Source organism: Tamandua tetradactyla, chromosome 18 (genome assembly GCF_023851605.1).
Source record: "Tamandua tetradactyla isolate mTamTet1 chromosome 18, mTamTet1.pri, whole genome shotgun sequence".
Taxonomy (NCBI): domain Eukaryota; kingdom Metazoa; phylum Chordata; class Mammalia; order Pilosa; family Myrmecophagidae; genus Tamandua; species Tamandua tetradactyla.
Window position 1 is genome coordinate 50,395,499 of NC_135344.1, and position 17,051 is coordinate 50,412,549.

The 17,051-nt window shown below is 38.2% G+C and overlaps 1 long non-coding RNA gene across 1 annotated transcript; it reads right to left on the reverse strand.

The window, feature by feature from the left end:
* Window positions 1-2,886: 2,886 nt before the first annotated feature.
* Window positions 2,887-13,094, reverse strand: LOC143662184 (uncharacterized). The gene is made up of 3 exons (XR_013165213.1): window positions 12,766-13,094; window positions 11,980-12,036; window positions 2,887-3,354 (listed from the first exon to the last, which is right to left on the reverse strand). It is a non-coding gene; the product is annotated as an uncharacterized LOC143662184 (long non-coding RNA).
* Between the last annotated feature and the right edge of the window lie 3,957 nt (window positions 13,095-17,051).

Genomic DNA, 17,051 nt, shown 5'->3' on the forward strand with positions numbered 1-17,051 from the left:
TCAGGTTCCGTTGACATTCAGCTTCTGCTACTGTCTCTATAGCTCACTCTCTGTCTGACTTTCACTCTGCTTATATAGACTCCAGTATTAAAGCCTAGCCTGATTCATTTGGGCTACACATTAACTGAAGTAACATCTTGAAGACATTTTATTTATAATGGTTCCACACCCATAGGAATAGATTAAACTTAAGAATATGTTTTTCTGGGGTGCATAGCTCCAAACCACCACAGTGAGAGTCATTTAAATCAATGCCTGCATGTTATATTTATGGTCTTGAAAAATTATATTCTCACATCTAATAATATTTAGTAGGAACACAGATAGAATTCAGCCTCATGAGTGTGACCCAATAGTTATCTTAGATTCATACTTTGTGTTAAGATGAAGCCAATAATAAGTCAATTTCCTCAGGGCAGCTCTAAGTCAGTGACTGTTAACCTCTTTATCAAAGGTCTTGGTGTCAGATTTATAGTTAGGATATTGAAACATATTTCATAAAATTCTTTCTCCACGCAAATGGATTTGGCTTATAAAACTCTATTGAGCCTTTCTCCCCAACCCAATTCATTAGCAAATCACACTTAAATGCCATTCGTTTAAGTGTCCACTCATTCAATAACATTTACTTTACCAAATATAGTTCCTAATGCCAGAGACCCAGAGATACTGAGAACAAAGAAAAAGAATAAGATATGGCTCTGTTACCACCTTGAGTTTATTATTCTCCCCAGGCAATTAAGTTGTAGTGACTCAGATGGTACAACTGATTTGAATCAGTTGCATAAACAAATGAGTATTTGATGTGTCAGCACTTTGAAGACTGAAAAAATGCTATACATTTTAGGTATTTTTGTTGTTGCTATTTGAACACAAGTTGAGTCACCTATTGCCTAGCCCAGTTATCTGTAGATTGAAGATAGATAAGATAAAAGTACTAGAATTAGCACTGTTAATGCAATAGCCAACATATAGGAATCTTTCCAAGATTTCATTTGCGTTGGAAACCTTGAGGAATATTAATCTTTAGGCATTCTTGGTGATTTGATTTCAAAATGATATTAGATGAGCTCTAGAACAAAGGTTCTCAAACTTGAGCCAGCGTTAGAATCACCTAGGGGGCTCGTTAAACCACAAATTGCTGGGCCCGCCTCCAGCAGAAGCCCTCAGGTAATACAAATGCTGCTGGTCTAGGGGCCACGCATTGACAATCCTGCTGTAAAAGAACCAGGGTAAGATCAGATGCTGTTATATAAATTATCATAAATTACTTATGCAAGTGACTCTGTAGTCATCCCACTAATCAATGTATCCGTAAAGGTATTCATATTAAAGCTTGTAACAGCATTTTTAGCAGAATGAGGGAGAAAAAAAGGGGGGGAAACAGCTCTAAAAACTTCAATAACCAAGCAAATTATCAGCGATGGAAATGGAGAACCTCCCTGTGCTTGCTGTTTTTGCATATCCTCTTATCATAAGAGTCATGACAGTAAGAATTGAAGGTGTGATCCCTATACAAAGACAACGACTTGATAGCAGCATATTTGGAAACAGAAGAGATGAAACAGTAGTGGCAAGAAAGAAGTACCATCTTTATTCCTTCAGAGAAAAAGACACTTTAAGTAAGCTCCGAGTGTGGTTAAGACACTGCATTTCATCCATATGTAACAGCGTAGCCTTAAGTCTGATAAAGGTTAAGTTCACGGAGCATGGAGGGCACCACTAAATGATCAATTGCTTTAATGGGCAATCTAGATTCTTGCATGCACAGCTGTCCTTGGAGCTACCACCCTCCGTGGAACCCCCTTGACCAGGTAGCCACCGCAAACCTATCTCCTTTCTGTGGACAGCGGCCAGAAGTACACGTACCCTCCCGAAATTCTAAGCAAGACTAAGCAGGAGTGTTCTTCTGACACCTGAGGCCACAGGAATGTAACAAAATCACTATTAGTATTCAAACATAACTTTTGCCCTCACAGTTGATAACACTTTGGAAAAGCTGGAGTTATCTGAAGTGGGAGGATTTAGCATGAAGTGAGAATGCACACCTTCCTCCAGAATTGTGGTCTTTACCAGTTAGTAATCTCATTCTCTGTGAATTACAGTGACTTCCCCCTACGCAGGAATGGATTAAACACAGAAGGTTTTATTTTATTCTCTCATGTAAAAGAGGTGCAACAGGAGACAGTCCAGAACTGATATGGCAGTTTCATGAGATCATCAAAGACCCAGGCCCCTTTAAACTCTGTAGCCCACCAATCTCAACCTTCAGCCTTGTCCTCGTGAACCAGGATAGGCTTCTGAGGCTCCAGCTAACATAGGCACATTATAGGCAGCAGAACCGAGAAAGAGGAAAGGGCATGTTTCCACCCTTTAAGGAGACATAAGTTCCACACAAAAGCCCCTCTTGCATTTAGCATCTAGCATAAGGCAAATGCTACCTGGGCAGCAAGGAATGGTAAAAATCAGGTTCCGATACTAAAGAGAAAGAGGGATATGGTTGTTGAGTAAGCAAATAGTGATCTCTGCCATCAGGTCCAGGAAAACAGAAATTCTTACTTTCAACCATAGAAAATGGTGAAGAACAGGACGTCAAAACGCACCATCATTGCAGCCATGCGGCTCAACTTCTGGGCAAGTGGAATCCACTTAGAGTGTTGGTCGAAGTTCATACTCCTGGCTTCCACCCCATCCCCATCCCCCACCCCCACCAAAACTTTACCTTTGCACTCCCAGACAGTTATTGTGATTGCGGTGGTCCAAGGACCACACTTTGAGAAACACTGCTTTACAAATATCATTGCCATTTGTCAGCCACCATCTGCTGCTGCTGCCTTTGATGTTACTGATCATCCCTGATGACAAATTCTGCTCTGGTTCCTTTTTAACTTTTTTATTCTACTAATTAGATCTCGCAAAATGTTTGTTCCATCCATGCAGCAAAATTGGAATGATAATGACAGATAGATTTAACAACGCAATAAGTCCCTCCTTGAAGGCAGTCAGCAGTGCTCTTCCCCAGTAGGCATTAACCGCGCTCCACCGTGAAGCGGCAAGTCCGTGCCATTTGGTGACTCTGATGGCCAGGGTCGGACACATTGGTCAGTCTAACATTCCATGATTAATAGCCAAGTGGAATCTCTGGAGTTTATTTCCCAGCCCCTGCTCTGCCTCCTCTTTAACACTCAGGTAAATGTCAAAAATGGACGTAGGGATTACAGCTGACAGGGGTAAATGCCTTCATGTTGTCCTCCAAAGGTTAAGGTTTCCCAGATTCAGTTGGAAGCCCCAATCTCCAATAACCATCAATCCACTCTACACTGGTAGGAGTGAGCATATTTATGACTGCAGTCACTAAAGGGTGAAATAAAGATTAGTTTTTAGTTAGGAACACAAGGCTTTTGAGATCAATACAAACTCACTGCTGAAATCAATCTAAAGTTTGGAATTTTTAAGTAAAGATTTACTGGGCTTCATCATACAGTTAAATTTTCCAAAAGGAAAATAAGCTCAGAAAGGTAACAAAGTAATCAAATTGAGTACATACTAGCCAGTTTGTAAACTGACCCTGGTTATGCGCTTAGCAAATAAGTGTGTGAAGCCATAAAAATGCCCATAATGTGGACTGTAAATCTGCCAATAAACAGGTAAAACAAAAATATACATATAGATTTGCATGATGAAAATATTAGCAGCTACATTTGCCTATTTGAAAACATAAATAATCAACAGACATTAATAATGAAGTTATTTGTGCGTTTCTCTATTACTGTGCATATTAAGTGTTTCAATTATTTCTACTTAGTTAGATAATAGATAAATGTATACCCATATTTTATGAAAGCTTTCACAAAGAATATAGAATTGTTCTTGAAAACAAAAGCTACTGTTTGGATGAAAGAGCAAGTGGACTGGAAATACATAGCTTGTTATACTCCTCTGCTGCTCATGTTTGATGCATGTATACAATCTATTATGCAATTTCTGGAGATTTGACAAAGTAATTGTCTGGCAAACCATAGATTTAATGATTTTTTTCTGTTTCATATGAAAAGACTGTAGGTACTTTAGAAAAATGGCTTAATAGATCAGAGTCTATAACCACTCTTTGGCTTGTTATATATCTGTGTACTTAGGATGAAGACCCGATTTTCTGAGTGTCATTCCATGTAGTAAATTCATTCTCTTTGGCAGAGTAAGTGCATGAAAGCTATAACTTCAGAAATTATTTAAGCTACCCTTGGGTCCTTATAGTGGAACTGCATATCTTCCTAGTAGGGTATATAGGAGAGAAAACATGAGAATGCCTCTAATGCGTAGAGGATGTTGGATGACAAGCACAGCTTCCAGTTAATTTCAGACTAGGCTGTTTAGATAGCATGTTGGTTTTATCGGAAATTGTTAGAGGGTAGAATCATCAACTACCCTGTAGGTGACTGCAATTCAGATTCATTTGCCACCATTTGCAATTTGGATGCCCAGAGATGGATTCCTTAAGTCCATTCACCTAAAGCATGTTCTTGCTATTCACTCCTTGCTTCAGGGCAGAACGGAACAGGAATTTGGATTCTGGGGATTGGTGTTGTCCTGTTTGAATTATTTAGAGGGCAAAAGTAAATTTTTTTAGTTGCTTAATGTGAACATCTGCCACCTGAGCCACCCTCTTGGGAAATAAACAAAAAGTTACTGAACAACCATCAGTATATATTCCTAAATAGCAGAATCCACATAGGTAACAGGAGACAGATAATATTTCTTGCTCAACTAAAGCTATTCAATAGATCCTAAGACAGTATTTTGACAGATCATTTTCTCCAAGAATGGGTAAATTACAAATAACACAAAAGCAGTGATTACATATATTATATATACACACACACACACACATATGTAGATGTGAATGTATGTAAACATGTACATACATGGCTATACAAACACACACATATGCACAAATCAAGTCATCATGTCTATATGCAAAGATTAAGAACTTTTCAACTTAAATAAACAAGGGGCAAAGTCAAATTCAAATACAGCAATCTTGACTACAGTTAAAATGTCTTATGTTTGCGAATTTTATACATTGCTAGGACCTCTCCCAGAGCCTTCGAAGGGGCTCATGCAAGCAAGGGTTAAATTTCCTTAGATTCCCAGTGTAAGAACTCCTCTGAGGACAGAGGCTCACTGAATTGGGAGGTGGTTTATTTGTGGCTCCTTGTAGCTAACTTGGGAGGTCCAGTGTCTCTGCTTAGTCCAGGAGAACTTAGGAGGGCTCTGCATTATGAAGTGGGAGCCCCCGTACCATATAGCAATCAGTATTTCAAGGAAACAGAGCTGCAGAATTTGAACTTTAGAGCTGGAAAGGACATTAGAAACCACACAATCTCCCTTCTTACCCCAAAGATGATTAAACTGAAATTCAAAGGAGGTTAATGTGGTGACAGATTTATTTCTCAGTTCCCTTGTGAATCAATTGTTTGGCATTTGCTAAACTGGTATTGACTGTTTTCCATGAACAAAGCATATTCTCACAGAATCTTCATTTGAAGCTTTTGAGACAAATGAACCCTGGTTTGCCTATAAGAAAACTAGATCTTTGAGAGATAGCTTTTTGCCTAATTTCATATAATTAGTCAATGATAATGTTTGGATTTTAAGCCAAGCAATCTCTTTCCAGAATCCACATTCTTAACCTATCCTGCCTCCAACTAACTACAAGAGTATGATCTACCCCCACTGAAAGAAGTGAATAATAATACTTTTGCATTGTTTTTAGCGCTTACAAATGACTTTCACAAATATTCACTTTCTTGACCATTGTGCTGTCCCTACAAAAATAGGTGCTGTAGGAATTAGTGTTATCCTATTTTCAAATGAGGAAACTAAGATTTAGAGACATTAAAACTATGTCTATTGTCAATAAATGATGAAGGGATGCTCAAATCCATTTCTCTCTATTCCAGACCCCATATTTGTTCCTTCTGTTCCCACTGGGCACTGCGCTATTAGACCTGAGCTAATCATCCCCGTTATAGGAACTTCCAGCGGTCATCAAAAACAATGACTTATAGAAGCAAGTTCAATCTAGGCTGAAATGCTTTTTTATTATAGCCTCCTCCTAAGAGGTCTGTGTTTGATGCCTCCCTCTAAGGTTGACTTGAGAGCTCACATCTCTTAAAGGATCCTGACATCTCTCCTATCGTATTGAAAATAGATTTTGATTGCAAATATTCATTGTCTCCATGCTACCCAAAGGGTTTAAAGTGCAACCCTATTAAATAGCAAATCTGGAAATTGTTCCTCTATTAGAGTATTTCTTTACATTCTGAAGAGGGCTTAATGAGGTCTAGAGTTACAGCAACCCCAAAGTAGGGACACTGTTTCGCCTCTTCTTTCTTCTCCTCATATGTTTTCCATATAACCCTCCTAAGTTGAAAAATAAATTTGACTGGTGATTGATTAGAGTTGGATACATCACTATAAACTCATGTTTCATTTAATACAGATATGGATGGTTACATATAGAAGTAAGTATAGATGTGTATAAGGTCTGTCAGCTGAGAAAGCCACTTTCTGGAGAAATGGCTGATTCTATGTCTGGAGCAGGAAATACATAAAGATGATCCTAGAGAATTTCATATATGAGAAAGTAAAAAAGTGCTTAAATAACAACAGCAAAAATAATGGTGGGGGGTATGTGAAAGGGATGCAGGAGCCAACTGAGAAAGAGCTCCCAATGGTCAAAGCCAGAACAGTTCAAGCAGCAAAATAAATAAAGTAGTATTAGATTATATATCAAAGGATAAAATAAATATCCATGAGTCCATATTGATGTAAACAAATGATTGAATACATGTTTAAATGGGAGAGAATACACAAATTCCCCAGGCAGAAGAATGTCAAATGATTTATACAGATACTCTGTCTCAAGGAGCTGGAGCAAAACTCCCTACTCCTCAAGAGTGGGCTTCTTTCCAAGGAGTACAGTATGGAAAGAGCTGGAAGAGGGGAAAAGTACTTTACAAAATCTACTTCAGCCATCTACTTGATGTTGATCAAGGTCAACATCAAAAGTGATATGTCATGTTAATAGTACGTAGCCTTGATATAATATGATGAGAACGGCACTTTACCACCGTGCCCTTCCTCCTGAAAACCCACAATTCCAATCTAATCATGAGAAACACATAGGAAAAATCCCAGTCGAGGGCCTTCTACAAAATATCTGACCATTGCTCCCCAAAACTGTCAAGGTTATCAAAATCAAGGAAAGTGAGAAACTATCATAGTCAAAAAGAAACTAAGGGCAAGAAGGAATGAAGTTGTGAGACATGCAACTAGGTGAATGAAACTTAAGGACTGTGTGTTGAATGAAACGTCAGACACAAAAAGTCAAATATTACATGCCTCACTCATATGGACTAACTAATTGAAGCCGAGAGCGTGGGTTATCAGGTTGGGGCCTATTGTAAAGGGTCCTAGGTTGTAAGTTCTTACAGCAGTCACATATATTTAGGAGTTGTAACTACTATTTCTAAATTCTGAGATACAGAGCTGTTTGCATATAACCCAGTTGTTTCCAGCAGCTCTGGGTATTTATGTGACACCTGAGATCAGAGTTAGAGCTTAGAAGTTATGAAAGTCAGCAATACCCCATGCAGGAAATGTTTAAATAAAGTTGAAAAAGGGATCAGACTTTGACTAGAGATATGACTGAAGCTGATCTGGATAGGACTAAGATAGATTCAAATACGTAAAGGATGATATTGTCCATATTTTAAAACTTCAACTTTTATGTGAGACCAAAGGGGAGATGTTCATTTGATGGCAAAATTTATATTTTGGGTAGTCCATTATCTAATTTAACTGGTATGGTCAGTTTAGTTGAACATCACAATTACATGGAATGTTGAATTGGGCATGAGATCTTGTTGGTTTGTCCAGGTTAATGTGATCCCATGATATATTCCTGAGTAATTTGTGCAATGAATAAAGAAGTATTTGCAAAGTCCCCTTGGGGAAGTGGGGAGAAAAGAGGAAATATTCAACTTCCCCATTTAGAGAATTCCTGATATTCTTTTTTTTTTTTTTTTACATGGGCAGGCACCACCGTGGCCCGCCCCCTGATATTCTTACATGCAGTGGGAACAACCAAATCAATAGGCCTAGCCCTTGATCTTGGGGTTTGCCCTTATGAAACCTATGCTTGCAAAGGATAGGCCAAATCACCTTATAATTATGCCTGAATCACCCCCAGAAAACCTCTTTTGTTGCTCAGATGTGACCTCTCTCTATCTGGCAAGTGAACTCACTGCCCTCCTCACTACATGGGACATGCAGCACTCCTAGGATTCACTGGAACCCAACGTCATGGGATTGAGGAAGCCTTGCTCAAAGGGGGAAGAGAGAAATGAGACAAAATAAAGTTTCAGTGGCTGAGAGATTTCAAACAAAGTCAAGAGGTTGTCGTGGATGTTATTCTTATGCATTATATAAATATCCCTTTTTAGTTTACGGTATATTGGAGTGGGTGGAAGGAAATATCTGAAAATGTCGAACTGGTTCCAGTTACCTTGATTCTTGAAGACGATTGATTCTTGAAAGCTAAATTATATAGCTTTTACAGAAGTGATCGTGTGATTGTGAAAAACTTGTTTCTGATACTCTTTTTACAGGGTATGGACAGATGAGTTTAAAAATATGGATAAAGAGTAAATAAATAATAGTGGGGATAAAGGGTAAAATAAATCGAATAGATTGAAATACTTGTGGTTAATGAGAGGGAGGGGTATGGGATCAATGAGTTTTTCTTTTTTCTTTTTATTTCTTTTTCTGGAGTGATGCAAAACGTTCTAAAAATGATCATGATGACAAATGCACATAAAAGGGCAAGGGTACAATTACATATAAGATGTGACTGACAACTTTTAACCTTTTCAAAGATATTGTAAGTTTTCATGTCAACAGTATATGTGTTTCAAAATTAGAGGACAGTTACAATTAAAAGGCTCTCTTTTTTTTTACTTTTTTTTATTGTCTAGTATAACATATATAGAAAGCAAAGAAATAAAAAAACAAGTTTTCAAAGCACTTCAACAAATGGTTACAGGACCAATCCCAGAGTTTGTCATGGGCTACCATAAGATCCTCTCAGATTTTTCCTTCTAGCTGCTCCAGAATATAGAGGGCTTAAGTACTTTTTTATCATCACAATCAACTTTTTTCCTTCTTTTTCTGTGAAAAATAACATATATACAAAATAGCTATAAATTTCCAAGCATAGCACCACAATTAGTTGTAGAACATATTTCAGAGTCTGACATGGGTTACCATTTCACAATTTTAGGTTTTTACTTCTAGCTGCTCTAAAATACTGGAGACTAAAAGAGTTTTCAATTTAATGATTCAGCATTCATATTCATTTGTTAAGTCCTAACTTCTATGACTAACTCCACCATCACCTTTGATCTTTCCATCCCTCTCTTTAGGGTTGTTTGGGCTATGGCAATTCTAAATTTTTCATATTGGAAGGGTCTGTCACTGATATGGGGTAGGAAGATGGAACCATCTGATGTTCTGGAGAGGCTGGGCTAGACTTCAGGACTTATCTGGACCAGGAACCCATCTGGAGGTTGTAGGTTTCTGGAAAGTTACTCTAGTGCCTGGAACCCTTGTGGAACCTTATATATTGCCCTAGGTGTTCTTTAGGATTGGCTGGAATGGTCCTGGTTTGAAGTTGTCAGGTTATGATAGGTAGCAAGGACTACCTGAAGCTTGCATAAGAGCAACCCCCAGAGTAGCCTCTCAACTCTATTTGAACTTTCTCTGCCACTGATACTTTATTAATTACACTTCTTTTCCCCCTTTTGGTCAGGATGGAATTGTTGATCTAACGGTGCCAGGTCTGGATTCATCCCTGTGATGAATCTCCAGGGAGACTTCCACCCCTGGATGTCTTGTCCCACATAGTGGGAAGGGCAATAATTTCACTCGCAGAGTTGGGTTTAGAGAGAGTGAGGCCACGTCTAAAAAACAAAAGAGGTCCTATGGAAGAAACTTTTAGGCATGACTATAGGTAGTCTAAGCTTCTGTAGTACCTACATAAGCTTCACAAGAGTAAGCCTCATGATCAAAGGCATGGCCTATTGATTTGGGTGTCCGTAAAGTTTGACACAGTATCAGGGGATTCCCTGATAAAAGCCTCTCTTAAAGATAAGAATTCAAGGAATCTGTGTATTACACAAGAATATTCTTGACAATCTCTCTGGAAGCATTTGCTTTCTTTTGACTGCTGTTAAAGCCAAGGAAATTAATACACATAAAACTGGAGCAAATATTCTTGCAAGAATAATTTAAGTCCCCAATGAAGGCTTAAATCAGTCCTTATCTTAACCCATGTTCTACTCTACTGTTGAACTCCGTAAGATGTAAAAACCAAATGAAAAGTTTCTAATTCAGACGTATGTTGTATTAGCAGTGACTGCATGTTACTGTTGGATTTTGAGATCATATAACCTTTAGTTAGTTGGTTGCCTTTAATAAAATAAAATAAAATGCCCAACAGAATCCTTTAATAATTTTTACCTCAACCAATGACTCCCAAAATTTATCCAAATTTAGACAGTAATTCAACAATATTAATGCATAGAATCTGAAGAATTTGAACAATTTTACTGAAATACTATGAAATGTGTTAAAATAAAACAAACAATAAAGTAGAAATAAATAGGGTACACTAGGGTGAGATAGAGGAATAAGGAGGTTATGGCAAAAAGGATGAGGCAAATCAACACTAATTTGCACTAATGCTAAAGCAGAGAATAGTAATAAATGTATACCTCGAGGAATGAGCATCTTGCCTGTCAGAGGAAATTGGAACTTAAGTCAATTTGATATATTCTTGCAATGATATACAGATACTTGAAATTAAGCATATAGATATTTGACTAAGAAACTCAAATCATTCCTCTCCATTAAATATAAAAAATTTCAATGTGCTAGTGAATATTCCAAAGCAGCAATATACATCTTCATTTTTAAGAATAAGGAAGAAAAAGAAAAATTATTGCCACAAATAAAAGAAAAATTTGAGGGTGGAGAAGGTGATTAGAATAATTTGCAAATTTGGCTGATAACTCTTAATGATAAAGTTGCATTGTCTTGCTCATAGAAAAGAGGATCTGCCTTTTCTAAACAATCATTCAAAATATGGCATTTCTACAGCAAAACAAATACTTTCCAATAAACTCCATGTCTTTGAAAACTTTTGATGGGTATAAAATAATTTGTAAATAGATATAATTTCTGTCAACACACTCCAAATACTTCCACAGTTTTGACTTGTTTCTCGCATCTGATTACTTCTACAAAAACAAATGGATAAATCCTATGGTCCTAAGCCTCTGGGCAGTTTTCAAGGGTAGAAGTATGCTTTTTTCTTTCCTCTACTTTGTAAAACTTTAGCTTATCCCACAAATCACTCGGAACGTTCTCAATTGTACTTTGACAAACATTTACTCTGCTCACTTCTCTTCAATGAAACCCTATACAGTAGTTAAAGGAAGAAAATGCTACTTCTATGCAAATATGGTAAAATTAGACCTGGAGCAGTAAAGTGATTTGTCCAGAGTCAAAAAGAATGTCAGAGACAGAAGCAGAAATATGACAAGCATCCTCTCATCTCATCACTGGCAGGAGGGCCTGTTGCCAAAACGCTGCATTTCAGAGTCAGGGACATGTTCTCCAACCTGTGGTTCAACTACCACTAATAATAAATATCCTTAATTTTTAAAAAAAATCTTAATTACCCAAGGCATGTGCATAAAATGCCAGCTATCCGCAAAGGTAAAACGGTGGTGGTTTTTATAACTATAGATGAACAAATAAACCATAATCAAAATATTAAAGAGCAATGCCAGAAATAGTGGCTCTTTTGTTAATGTGATCCATTGCCTCTTGAATAGCATCATGAATCATTACAACCTTAAAAAAGAATAGATTTCTTCATTCCTTCTTTTTTTGATGAGCACCAAGCATAGTCTGCAGAAAAGAAAAAATAAGAGGAAAACCAAGAAGATGATTCTCTATTGTCTTAGCTTCCTGGCTACTACTACAAATACCACACAGTGGGTTGGCTTAACAACAGGAATTTATGAACTCAGGCATTCAGAGGCTAGAAGGCTTGCTTCCTCCCGGGCCCATAGAGTTGGGGGTGGGGGTGGGGGTGGGGGGGTCCTTGGCTTTCCTGCTGTAAGGATGGCGGACTCCTCCGACTCCAATAAGGAAATATGGACGCCCCTTTGTTTAAGTGTCTATAAGTCTCAACCTCCTAACCTGGCCCACATTTCCCTGGAACCACGTCAGCATATGGTAGTGAAGGATTAAGTTTACTAGACTATGATAGGTGCTTAGGGTATAAAATTTACTCGATTCATCCCCTCTATATAAGGGCAATCAGATATGCAAATAGGTAGGAGTCAACATACCTTTATTTGTGACCAGCTGAAAAATAAATGAATAATTATGATAATAAGGTATAGAAAACTGACTTTCTGATTAGCTAGTTTCCGAGACTAGATTGTAACCCCTACGTAGCCAGCCAATGGTGAACCGAGGGAGGGACGCCTTTGTGTTGGGGACGAAGATAAAAGGAACCTGCGTGCTCCCATACTTTGCACTTGCTTGGCACCTGTCCTCACGAGTGCCCTTTCTCATGAGAAAGAAATAAAAGGGCTTCATTCATACTGCGTGAGTGCCCAAAAAACTTACTTGAGCTGGTAACGCTGCCCCATACACTGTCACGTAGCAACGTCCTCCCCCCTCTCTCTTCCGGGTTCCACAGGTTTCCTGCTTCCTCCTCCTTTCTGTGGCTTTTTTCTATTAGAGCTCCGGTAACGGGATCAAGACCCAACCTCATTCTATGGAAGCACATCTAAGCTAAAGAGAACATCTTCTAAAGGTCCTGTTTACAATGGGCGTACACCCACAGGAATGGGTTAAGACTAAGAACATCTTTGTTTCCTGGGGTGCATCTGCTACAGCTCACTATTTTTTATCTAGCAAATGTTCACATAGTGCTTACTGTGTATGACACTGTTCTAAGCCCTATTTACTAAAAGTTAAACATCATAAAACCCTATGAGCTGGGCGCTATTATTGTCATCCCCATTCGCAAATGAGGAAACTGGGCAGAGGAAGGTTATTTGCCCAAGGTCATGCAGTTGGGAGGTGGCAGAACCGGGATTCAAACCCAGGTGGTTCTGCTTCCAGAATCCATGCTCTGTGCTCCCTTGGTTTAGTAGCTTAATTAACATTTCCACAGTAGTAACTACTTTGTCCTCAATTTTTTTGAGAAAGTTTTGCTAGGTGATGGTTGCCATAGCTGACAAGGTTCGAAGGAAGCACTCACTAAGGTTCCTTCCAGTTCTAATTGCCTATATGCTGTGGCCAGGATGTTATTTCAATTCACAATATTATAAATATTTTATTAATTTTTAAATCAGTGCAATCAGATTGATTATCATCACTTTAGTCAAATGCCTTCCACAGCCACCGATTGTGAAATCGGTGTTCTTTATACTGTTTCCCTGATAAATTTAAAGCTTCCCCTTTAATAAGTCCATCAACATCTTTATTGAGTAACTGCTATGGGCAAGGTACTGAACTATGTACCATGGAAGGTATCACCAAGCCAGGCTCTTTCTCCCTTTAAAGCCTATAATCTACTTGGAATGATAAGATATACATCCCTATACAAGCAACTAACAACGTAATATAGTAAATTATAAGTGTCAAAAAAAGTATTACAGACAAAAACTTCTATAAAGAAATTAAGGGCCCACTTCTTTCTGCTCCAGTACTTCCTTGTACATACTCTTATTAGAATAATTATCTCTCATTGAAATCTTGCACTTACTGTGCCTAATTTACTTACTTGTCTCCTTCACCAAAATGTCAGCCCCTTGAGGGCAGAAATTAAGTTTTATTCATTGTCGTATCCTCAGTCTTTAGCACACTTTCTGTTATTTAATAAATTATATATTTTGATGAATAAATTAATGAAAGTTCACAGTAGGCAGGACTCTCCTTTGTGGACAGTAAAGCTGAAAGGGTAATCTCTAGAGTCAGGCTGTGTGGGTTTGAACTCGGTTCTACTGTCCACTAATTGTGTGACCCTGAAAATTACCTGAAATCTCTGTACCTCATTTTACTCATATGTACAAGCATAATAATAGTACCTCCCTTTATCATCTAATTTTCCTATGGAACAAATCAACCCAAAACCTAATAGCTTGAAACAACAGCCATTTATTTGGCTCAGGATTCTGTGGGGCAGTGATTTGGGTTATGCTAGGTCTTCCATCTCGCCCGGATGTGTTCAGGCATCTGGGTTCAGTTACCAGGTCAGCTGCTGAGTGGTTGGCTCATGTGGGGTCTCATCCTTCCCCAAGCTAGTCTGGGCTTTTTTACATGGCAGCTGGCAGGGTTCCAAGAGGGAGAGTGGCAGCATATAAGGCCTTTTGTGGTTTAGGCTTGGAATTGGCACAAAGTCACTTCTATCACATTTTATTGGTCAAAAAGCAAGGCATAAGGGCCAGGGTGGCTCAGCAGGCTGAGTTTTTGCCTGCCATGCCAGAGACCCGGGTTCATTTCCTGGTGCCTGCCCATGTTAAAAAAAAAAAAAAATGCAAGGCATAAGACCAGCTCCCATTCAAAGGGTGGGGAAATAGACCCCACCCTTGATGAACAGCAAAGTCACATTGCAATGGGGTGTGCATAGGAGGCGGGGTGGAGAGTTGGGGCCATTTCTTTAACCCACCATATTCTCTCATAGGACTATTGAGAGGATTACGAAAATCATACATTTAAAGGATTTATAATACACACAACACACAAGTAATGAATTCAGTAAGTGTGAGCTATTATTATTCTGCTTGAGGTTGCCAGAAAAGCATCACAATGGAAGAAATTCCAAGTTTAATATTGAGAGAGAGGTGAGATTCGATGCGTAGAGAATCAAGACCTCTCTCAAAAGGATACAACCTTATAAAGTTGCTATTGCATAAAAGTGGGATGTGCTGAAAGAACAGTTACTAGAGCAAACTGCCCAGATGAGCTAGAGTTAGATCCTGGGGACCTGGAGTGCTGACCAAGGTGTTGGGCTTGACTCTGGGGCAATAGTAAACCACTGGATCTTTACTGAAATTTTAACCAGTAGCACCATTTCTTGTCTTTTATTGTCATTTCAGATATTTTGTTCTTCTGTAAGCTTCTTGATGCTGATAGTTTTCTGATATCTCTGGCCATGTCTACTCTAGATTTAAAGTAAAAAAAAAAAAAAAAAAAAAAACAACTAGAAACCTGTATGTTTTCTCTTGGTTCTGCCACTTCCTGGCTTTGAAAGAGTACATGATGCTTCTTCACTCAATTTTATTCCATCTGTAAAGTGGAATAATCCCTCCCCCATGGTGGCACTCTTGGAGGTCAAGCCACATAAACACAGTACTTACACCAAAAGAAACATAGAGGAGGCCAGGCTCGGATGTTAACACTGTTTGAAGATAACTCACGAATCTTAAATAGAAAAGTCAAGAATGAGGAAAACAAAAAGTTTCAGTGTAGCTGGCCCTTCATGTTAGGCAGCAAAATACTTCTAGAACTGCTTTGAAGATAATCTTCAGTTCATCCAACCCCATGGGCTGGTGCTGAATAGAAGAACAATCAGAGCCAACTATATGCCTGGGTCTCTGCTCCCTTGAAGGCAGCCCAGACTGATCAGAACTATGATATTTCAGTATCTTTCCACTGTACACAGTTTAAATGCAGATTCAGTGGTGAATAATTTTGATAATTCTGTGGAAGTATGAAGACAGCTTGAATTAGATGACTGCATGATTATATTTAATTTTTTTTTAAGACAATTCTGGCTTGTCATATGCCATGTGAAATCCATCCTGCTGAGTGCTCTTGACTAGTCACGTCTTTCCAGCCATTTTAAAAACAATAGTGGCAGAGATGCAAGCTGCTGATAGTGCTCAGCAGGACAGATCAAACACAGATGCAATTTCTGTACGTTGAGTTGATCGGTGGAGTAGGATAACATTCAAATACTTGCAATCACTTAGTAGCTAGCGTCTGATTGCCGCCAATTAAATCTTTCATAAGAGTTTATTGTAAATAGTGTCTTATCATTTGAGTTTTGCAATCATTTCAGTCAAAGCCAGTACAAGATACTGGAGGTGTGAGATTTATGTGATATATATATGCTACCTTATACACAGACTATCAGGGGATTTTTATTATCGATAATCTTTTTAGATTTTTCCTTAAAAAACTACCATAATTTTTCTCTGAGATTTGAAATATTTTCATATAGTGTAACTTTCAAATCCTGAAGAAAACAGCCTTATCTGCTTCATTTCAGCAGCTGTTTTAGAATTGCGAGCCAGCCCCCACCCCCACTCCAAATCTCTCTCTTCCCCCTCTACTCTAGTAGTTAAGTGAGCATTAAAATGATAGGTAGTTAAAAAAAAAATATTGAAACGTGGCTTTTATATTGTTTGAAAGCAATAAAGAGCCTAAGAATTATAATTAGTGATCACCACATCCTATCAGTAAAAGAAACAGAAATTTGAAAGATATTTTGAGGCCTATAGAATACACTTTAACTCGTTTGTGATAAAATGAAGATGGCAATAATTTTTAGTGATCAATACTATTATTCCTCTTTGCGCTTAGCTCCAAATACTTCACAGGAGGCTGATAAAAGATCAACATCAAAAGCATAATGTAAAAATTGTACTTTGCAGATAGAAGATTTTGGTGATGATCCACATATTTGATTGTTCTAACTGCCAATGAAACTCAAAAAAGGTGCTATCTTACCGTCACACCGTCTTCTCCTTCTGGACCCAAATAAGAAAAATTCAAAAAAGAACCAAAAATTACAAATAAAAAATGAAAACAAATGCTAGGTTTGGATAATGTGGTCTCCTTTCCCCTACCTGAAACAAAAATCCTTTTCTATTAGTTCACCAGTCCCTGGGATTTTCTAT